Source organism: Corvus cornix, chromosome 8 (genome assembly GCF_000738735.6).
Source record: "Corvus cornix cornix isolate S_Up_H32 chromosome 8, ASM73873v5, whole genome shotgun sequence".
In the NCBI taxonomy this organism is placed as follows: domain Eukaryota; kingdom Metazoa; phylum Chordata; class Aves; order Passeriformes; family Corvidae; genus Corvus; species Corvus cornix.
Genome location: NC_046338.1, coordinates 16,290,193 through 16,298,847, shown reverse-complemented (window position 1 = coordinate 16,298,847; position 8,655 = coordinate 16,290,193). Strand labels below are relative to the sequence as shown.

The 8,655-nt window shown below is 52.4% G+C and overlaps 1 long non-coding RNA gene across 3 annotated transcripts in view; it reads left to right on the top strand.

Moving 5' to 3' along the window:
• The first annotated feature begins 803 nt into the window (after window positions 1-803).
• LOC120410415 overlaps window positions 804-8,655 on the top strand; it is a 13,801-nt gene continuing 5,949 nt past the window's right edge. The window contains exons 1-3 of one of the 3 annotated variants that reach the window (XR_005602541.1): window positions 804-875; window positions 2,197-2,342; window positions 7,059-8,655. The exon at window positions 7,059-8,655 is cut by the window's right edge and continues 1,159 nt beyond it. This is a non-coding gene — a long non-coding RNA (uncharacterized LOC120410415). Of the gene's footprint in view, window positions 876-2,196; window positions 2,343-6,092 lie in introns of those variants that run through there. The other 2 variants (XR_005602540.1, XR_005602539.1) reach the window with 2 other exon arrangements.

Here is an 8,655-nt window from a genome sequence, read left to right as displayed (position 1 = left end):
AGCATTAATTAAAAAGAATTTATGTTTTTTTAATAAAATGCTTCATGTTTTAGCCCCTTTTCTTCCTCCTTCCAAATGTGATTACGGGGGCTGAAGGGAATTCAGGTTAATATGTTGACACACTTAACAATGCGGGGTCATGTAGCACAATCCGCTTGGCTGGTTCGGCGCGGCGCGGCCCCTGACAGGTCCCATCAGCCGCTGCCCTAAAGGCAGAGGCGAGGGGAGGATTTTAATTACTGCGCTGTGCGCGAGTTTGCCAGCATTAAATTGAGACATAATTAGGCCCCCGAATTTTAATAATTGTCCTAGCTAATTGGGCAGACAAGTACGCTCTGCAGCGTGGCGTGATTAGATAATTAGTGTTTCCAAATGACAAAATTGGGCTCTTGATTGCAGATTCCAGATGCTGGGGGGGGGAGAGGGGGGGAGGGTGGATGGCGGGCGGCTCCGTGCGCGGGCAAAGCCGAGGCGAGGCGAGGGAAGCGACCGGGCCGGGTGAGCTGGGCCGTGCCCGGGCGAGGATCCCGGCTGGAAGCTGGGACCGGGGACAGTAGCGGGCCCGCGGGTGCGGCATTGGGGCACCTCCCGGGCGCCCGATGCGCGTGTCCCCCACGACGCGGCGTGAGGCAATTGGCCTGGCGGCGCTAATTGATCGCCACAGCCCGAGGAGAGCGCGGCACGAGTGGCGGCCATGGGAAGGACACCGGGGGCCGCGGGACGGACCCGCCTCGGCGGGCACCGGCAGCGGCGGGGCTGCGGCGCCTCCCCCCGCGGCCGCCAGGGGGCGCCGCTCCCGCGCGGCGGCGGCTCCGCGCCCCGGCCGTGCCCGCGCTCGTTCCGCGTCCCTCGGCCGGGCCCGGCTCCGCAGCAGCGTAAGTACCGCTCACAGCACCGTAAGTACCGCCCGCCGCCACCGCGCCCCGCCGCCCGCGCCCGGCCCTGCCATGCGCCCGCAGAGCCCGTGCCGAGCGCCAGCCCCGCCGCTCGGCGATCCCGGCCCCGCCAGGCTCCTCCTTGTCCCCTCGCAACCTGCTGGGGAGCATCACTAACGAGATAGATAGATTAATTATCCCTATCAAATATATAAAAATCTATATCTCTGCTGAGCTAGAGCGGGGACTCGGATGGCCGCGGACACTAGCCCGGCAGCGGCCGGCAGCCACGGCGCTGAAGCCGGCGGCAAGGTAGCGCCGGCGATGCTCGGAGGTGCCACCCTGCTGCTACCGATACCTGCGGACTGCATTTCCCGCCTGGAAATCAATAATTTCCCATTAAAAAAAAATTATACAACCGAGTGCATTAGTATTTTTATTAAAAAAAAAAAAAAAATAAAAAGGCTGTACGCGCAGAGGACGCTGGGGTAAATCCGTAGCTGAGCGCGATACCGGGGCTCCGCACCGTCCCGCCCTGGCCGCGCAGGTGAGCGGCACCGCGGGCCTCCCTCCGTGCCGCGGGCAGCGCTCCCGCCGCGCCGCTGGCCCCGGCGGCTGCCGCAGCCCCGGGGCGCAGGAAGTCCCGCGCAGGCTGTAGACCCTGCCGGACGAGGACTTGCTTTTGTTTGTTATCATTCTTTCTATTTTCTCTGAAAAGAAGCAGTCGTTTTCATGCGGCAATATAAAGTTGGATCGCTAATAACAGAAAGTTAAAATGCAAACGCTTCACTAGGAAGCATTGCACGCAGATGGTGCAAAATCGCAAGGTTTTTCACTGTGATTGTTTATCTACCGGAAAGGAAAAACAGTTTTATGATTTTTTTCCTGTGTGTGATAGTACTGTTATCAAAACACAGATTTTTTCCTACATGAATAATTTTTTTCACTACAGCCTACGAGCCTCTTGGCTTTAAAGGTCTGGTTATTTTTGCTAATATATCAAGATTTTAACTCCTGACTATTTAATAAATCAACTCCAGTTGTATTGTACAGTATTTATATACTTATTTGGAGAGGTACATTCTGGCTGAGTAGATTGCTGTCTCACCATTTCAATGCTTCAAAGCAATGGTGCTGGGAATTGTCAGCTCTGAAGACAAGGTTAGCTCACAGAAGCAGGATGTGTTGTGTAAAATGCTGATTTATAAAAATGTTACAATCCATATATCTTGCAGGTCGAATTGCATGCGTTATATGATCAGAAATACATAGAGGATTAATCTTCCAGTGCTTATTTTAAAGCATCGTGTTGTCTCTAAAGGTGAGGATGCCAGAGACATACCGGAGCAGAAGCCAGAAGGTGCATCTTCAAACGCACCCCAGCCTGGAGAAGCTATGGCAAAGCAATCATGTACCCCGATAACAAATCCCCAAGACCTAACCCTCACCCCAGCCTTGCTGGGAGCGGTAAGCACCCTGCCCTGCTTATGGTGAAAAACACCTCCTGCGAGCCAAATAGATGCCTGCTCATTTTACAAAATCTTTTCTGACTTCGACGGGCTCTTGACCAGCAGGTGACACATCCTCGGGCCTATGAGCTCCGAGGGTATTGCTTTCCCATAAGCGGTTGCTCTCTGAGAAGCCCCAGTAGCCTCTGAGCCCAAGGGGGCTCTGGGGGATTGGGGGGGGGATGTTCTCCTGCAGGCTCCGTTTTGCCATCCTCCCGCCAGCCTGCAGGTAGGCTTTCCTGTTCATAGGTAGGCTTGTGGTGCTCGTAGGAAGGTGACATCCAGCTCCAAGTCTGTGGTTAATCAAGCCTGCTTGGTGAAGTTGAACAATTTAATCAGTGCCTGACGAAGCCTTGGATATATCTCTGTTATATCAAACTGTCTTCAAATGTAAAGCAGTCGTCAGACGCGAGATGTGGGGGAAGTAACAACACACTGGCAGTTCCTGCCCTGGTCCTGGGAGAAATGCTGTGTGGCTGCACCACAGTACAGCCATTCGAGCACGGCAGCCTGTACTGGTGTGTGTGGCCATGTCAAGGCCGAGGTGATGCTCCTGTTCCCAGGACGCTCTCGAACTATTTACCAGATTGCAGCTTGGGTATGCATTACTTAGCAACCCTTGCCAGGAACGCTTTTCCTTTGCTTGGTGAGAAGGCTGGAACTCTTCCTTCAAGGACACTGTCAGATAACTGCCCTGTTGCTTGTGTGCAGAGTTTTTGCGATACAGTGGCAGGACGATGGGATCTGAAGGCCCCTCAGATGTGGCACTGAACGGCACTGTGTGGGTTTGTCCTGTTTCTTGCAGGAAACATGCCCCACCCATGCTTCATGCCCTGCCCAGCCTGCTGCTTCATCTACAGGTGTAGAAGAAGGGTGGGGTTTTTTTGGTTAAGATGTTACTGTCTTGGGACCTGGTTATTTTAGCAAGTGTTTTTCCAGTTCCAAGTTAACACTACGATTCTGATGAGTTGAAGCACTGAAAATGGTATCCCCGTCCTGCCTGTTGTTTCCTTGGTCAAGCCTAGACTGTATTTATTGCTTCTCAAACGGTAGCTGGGTTTGCCGGGCTTTCAGATCTTCCCTGGGGTGACAGTGCTGACTGTCCACGCTAGAATTGGCAAGTAGAGTTGAAGTTATGTGCTTTGTGAGTAATATGGTAATTTTTTTTCTGAGTACCAGTTCGATTAAACAGTTTTGTGGGTTGTTGTTTTTTTGTTTGTTTTTTTGTTTTTTTTAAATGAGATTAATGCTGCTTAAAACATAAAAAGAAAGTAATTAGACATAAAATAGGGCGTTTATTTATAGTGGTCTAATTGAAGCGGCTCCAGTTGTTAGTGTTAAAATAGTATAATCTCCTTATGGTGCAGGCAGCTGTAGAAATAGGAAAGCATTTTAAACTAGTAGAAGGGTTTTCACACTCGCTTCCTCAATGAGGCGCCGTCTTGCTTTTCCTCTGTTCTTAAAGATGACTGCAAACCTGGTTCGATCGGGATTCTCCATATGCACCTACGCTGCAAAGCACATCCGGCCGGCCGGAGGAGGTGCCGGCTGCCGGCGGTGTTGGCAGAGCCTCGCTTGTCCGGCCGCTCTGGGCCTTGCCGGGACACGTCGCATTTCTTGTCCACCGCTTTGGGCGTGTCTCCCCAGCGTGGGGAGCCCCCCAAGACCGGCCGAACCCATTCTCGAGCCCCCGCTGCCGAGGAACGCACCGTGCCGGCGGTGCGGGGCAGTGCGGGGCGGGGCGGGCTCGGGCGCGGCGCCGCCGGGAGCCGCTGAAGGGAGGACTTCAAAGGAGCCGTCGGGGGCGAGAGGAGGCGGACAAAGCAAGCGCCGGGCTACCGAAGACGGGGCTCCGCCGGCGAATTTTAAGGCGCTTTAAGTCTAAAGGAGAAGTGACAAGGCAATCATCTCCTCGGCTCGGCTGCGGATGGGAGGGCGGAATCTTGCTAACAGCTCGTGTATCTGTATATTTAATTGCGACCTGGCTGCATGTTCCTGTTGAGGAAGGATGCAGATCACAAGCGAATCTATAAAAACGCGGTTGACAAGCCCGGGAAAGGGATAACTGACAGATGAAACGAGAGTCAGAGCGGAGCTAACTGGCAAACGCATTGGTACAAAGTCAGATACCTTCTGAGAGGAGGAGTAGTTTGTTTTACTGCCGTGCTCCAGAGTTTTATCTCCTATCGATGTGATGGGGTAGAGAGGAGCTAATGTGCACTGTTTAGGATACAAACATGCAGATTAGATCAGACTTCAGACACAGTGTTTCACTCAAGATTTAGGACAGTCGGAGGAATAAACCAGGCTTCCCCCACCGAGGAAAACATGGAATTTTCTTTTAATGTTTTATGGGGATTTAAACTTCTTTAAACACAACTGCTGTGCATACGGATTTAGGGAGCTATCGGGATTTGATAGGGTCGGGAGCTGGGGCCCGGAGCTCATCGCCAGCGTTGTGCAAGGCTGGGGCGCTGGTAGAGCATCAACCCGGCTCCCGTTTTCTTCACTTTTGTGTTACTTTAAGTTTTCAGTGAGGCTAGTGTAATTACGAGGCGTTTAACTTTTTGCCAGGCTCTTTCATTATGGCTTTGCATTTGCACCTCGCTTTTAAGAGAAGTAATAACATTCACAGTCAGGGGCAAATCCTGTTAATGAACAAATTAAAGTTCAAAACAGTTATTCAAGTTCACAGCCCCGCTCGCTGCTCCTTTAATAAGAGTTATACATGTTACTTTCTCTCGGGATCACTCCCCCTTTTATTACTTTTTAAGCTTTTCATAAGCACTAGCGGGCTGTACGGGCAGCTCCCAGCCTCTAAAGAGCCCACAAATCCTGAATGGAGCCCTAATCCGACCTTAATTTGGCAACTTTTGTAAAAAACATAAAAGCTCGGGTGCCACCCTTGTGCGCTCAGATTATAATGCCGCAGGGAACAAGCCGGGGGAAGGCCCCCTCTATCCCGCACCCACCTATTTGAGTTGGTTCCCTCCCCTCAGGAGCTGTGCAAAAAGCCTCTGTTCGTGCCTCACGGGCACCGGGAGAGAAATTAGGATCGATACCCCGGAAATTTCCCCCCCCGCCACGATAACTCTACCAGGCTCTGCTGGGCGTGGGCTGCCGGGGCGGCCGGTGCCCCCAGCCCGTCCCGCAGAGCTGCCCTTGGGCCGGTTGCCTGCCTCAAGTGTTAGCGACGTGCAGTAAAAAAAAAAAAAAAAAAAAAAAAAAAAAAAAAAAAAAAAAAAAAAAGATAAATCCTTGCGCTCTTCCTCTCTTCCCGCTCCCTGCCCCCGGCTCCTCTTCTCTTTCTTCAAACCTTTCGCGATTAGAGTGTCTGCACTCACCTCGGCATTTGCATAACATGAATCTAAATTCCCCTTGTCAGGGGCTGCCCCGGCCCAGGGCAGCCGCGGCTCCCGGTGGGACCGGGCGGGGAGCGGGGAGGCCCCTCCTGCGGAGCCGGGCTCTGGGCCGGGGGCGGCGGGCAGAGTCCAACAAAGCCCGGGGAATTTGACACTGGTTCAAGGCAGCGCCGGTGCAAAAGCGCTGTCTATGTACAAATAGAGGAGATCACACTCCCCATTATCTACCTCCTGGCGAGTGTTTGATTTGTGACATCAAAAGCTTATCAAGGCAAGCTCACCAAAAAAAAAAAAAAAGAAAAAAAAGAAAAGAAAAGAAAAAAGGAGAAGAAAAGAGAAAAAAAAGAGAGAAAAAGAAGGAGGAAAAAGAAGTACCTCTTCATGGAGGGAGATCCCTATGGTTTGGGTGATGTAAAGGAGGGAGGAAGGGGCCGGTGTTGTCAAAACGCTGCCGGTGCCAGGGAGGCGATTCCTGCCCCGCCCGTGTCCCCGCGGGCCGAACGGCGGGGCGCTGGTGCGGGGCCGGCCGCGGGCGCACAGAGCAGCGGGCGGGCGGGCTGGCCCCGGCGGACGGCTGGAGGGAGGCCCTGATTCCTCGCAGCCATCCACACAGAAGTGGTTTGATATAATCACCATGACAACTGCCGCCTATAAGCATACAAATAATAGAGATGAAATAGACAAAAGATTAGCATGCCATGAAAAGTACAATAAGTTTCTTATTTAGCATTTAGATAACTGTCTTTCCTTCGGAGCAGGCTTCAAAGTTGAACCCAGTTTAGACCAAGAGGATTAATTCTTTCTCCCGCATGCTTCATTGAATCTCTCATTACCAAACTTTGTCTGTATTGATGTAAGATTTGATTGAAGATTAGAGCATTTAGCAAATCTTGCTTTTCTGCATGTATCAGGCCTTTTCAAGCGCAGACCGCGCTGCCCAGTGGTCAATACCCTTACTTTTATCCAGTGTCTGCTTCATTTAAACTTAATCAACTCCCTCAATGAACTGGAACAGGGAAACGTCCCTGAGGTAAGAATGTTGTGCTTTTCTTAGATAATTCTTTGCTCCCTCTCCCAATCCGCTGGCGTTAAACCTAAAATTGCTCTCTGATGAACTTAATCAATATGATAATGACAATTGGGGCTGAATGGCTCGGCCTGTGCTCAGCACGGAAAAGGTAGACGGCTGTGCCCCTTGCCCAAAAGCAACTTCTCCTTTCTCGCCTCTCCTTTTGTGTTCACTTCTCTCACCTTTCTTTCTCTCTCTCCCCCTCTTCCCCCCTCCGTGACACCGACCGCTGTTCACGCTGGAGAATGATGCTTCTTTGTGCGGCAGGAGGACTCGTATGTCACCGCCCGGAGGAGCGGAGCGGAGCGATTGGCCGGGTGAATTATCTGCCTTGTTGCAGTGAATTATTTGCGCTGTTTCCTTTCCCAGTCAACAAGTTTCTGAGGTATAGAGCAGATCAATCAAAGCTGACAGAGCGCATGTGAAGCTTTTACTGTGTAAATCTGGACCTCTTGTCCCGGCTTCGTTGGCACTGGCATCTGTATATCATTTTTATACTGCTACCAGTAGAGCAATTTCAAAAGTATTTGCAAGGAAAATGGATGTCCCCATCTGTTCCTGGAATCATAAATGTGCCACTTTCGGAGGGTTTTCACTGGTAATCATATCTTTAATGATGAACAAACTTGTGATATATACCTTTCCATAAAATGGGGTTTTCTTCACTTTATTGTGATTGGCTGGGATAAATAGCTTTTCCATATGTTAGGAAGATAAAACATAAGATTACCAGACCTCGTTTGTTTGATCATAAACAAAAGAAACAATTCGCTCCAAACACTCTTTAAACAGAAACAACTGCAGAATTAAGTTGTATTAATAAGCTATCGATGGGTCAGGAGGCAAACAACTGTCTCCATAGAAAAGACAGCTGGTTTAAAATACGAATAGTCGGTCCTTCTCACTATTCGGGTGACCTTAATGTAGACGCGGATTTTAAATACTCGATGCTAATTTTGTTTTCCTTAAGATTGTCTTGCTTTTATGTCCACTGATTTTTTCTCTAGCTTGACTTTGAATTTCCTTAAGTGCCAGAGTGAGGATACGGTGCTGGTTAGTGCATTGCCGTGAGCTATATTTAGAAAGCAGCTGGAAGAGAAAACGTCCTCAGGAATCCGAACTGTTTTGTTGTAAACGTCCCTCCAGTCCCAGCACTGTAAACATAAACGCTCTTTCTGCAGACGGGAGCGCTGGGTAAGGATGGGCTCGGGGAGCCACTGTTGACCCCACGGCACTCTCCAGCAGCCTTAGAGGTGTCCAGGGCAATGAGAGGTGCCGTGGCCAGGGATGCCCGGCGGCGTGGCTGCCAGCCCACCCTCGCGGTGGGGGCAGCGGCGCCTGGGTTTCTCCCCGCCGGAGGCTCCCCTCTCCGCCCGGGGGAATTGTCGGATGCCCCCATTTCTCCGTGCAGAGTGCCTCAGCAGCAGGTTCACTGCCCGTTTAGGCGGGACAGCCCTCCCCGCCCGCCGCCGCCCCGGGCCGGGCACTCCGCGTCCGTGGGCGCTGGCGGAGCCGGTGCACTACGGCGGGGTCGGGTGGCACGGACAGCCCTTCCCCGCCCCTGGAGCAGCAACAGCACCCTCAGACCCACTGCCCGCTCCCTGCAAGGAGTGAGGGTCGATGCTAAACGAGGTCTCGCCCGCTGGGGCTTGGCCCTTCGGAAATGGAGACAGGGTTCCCGGGGCAGCCCGTGCCGAAGGGCCATCCCCGCCTGGCCGTCGTTCAGGGTGCGAGCCCCAGCGGCACTGAGACAGTGCCGGGGTGCGCTCTGCTCCGCGCCTTGGGGACCCCGCGCCAGGCCCCGAGGCCCGACGGGGCGGGCGGCTGCACACGCCATCCCG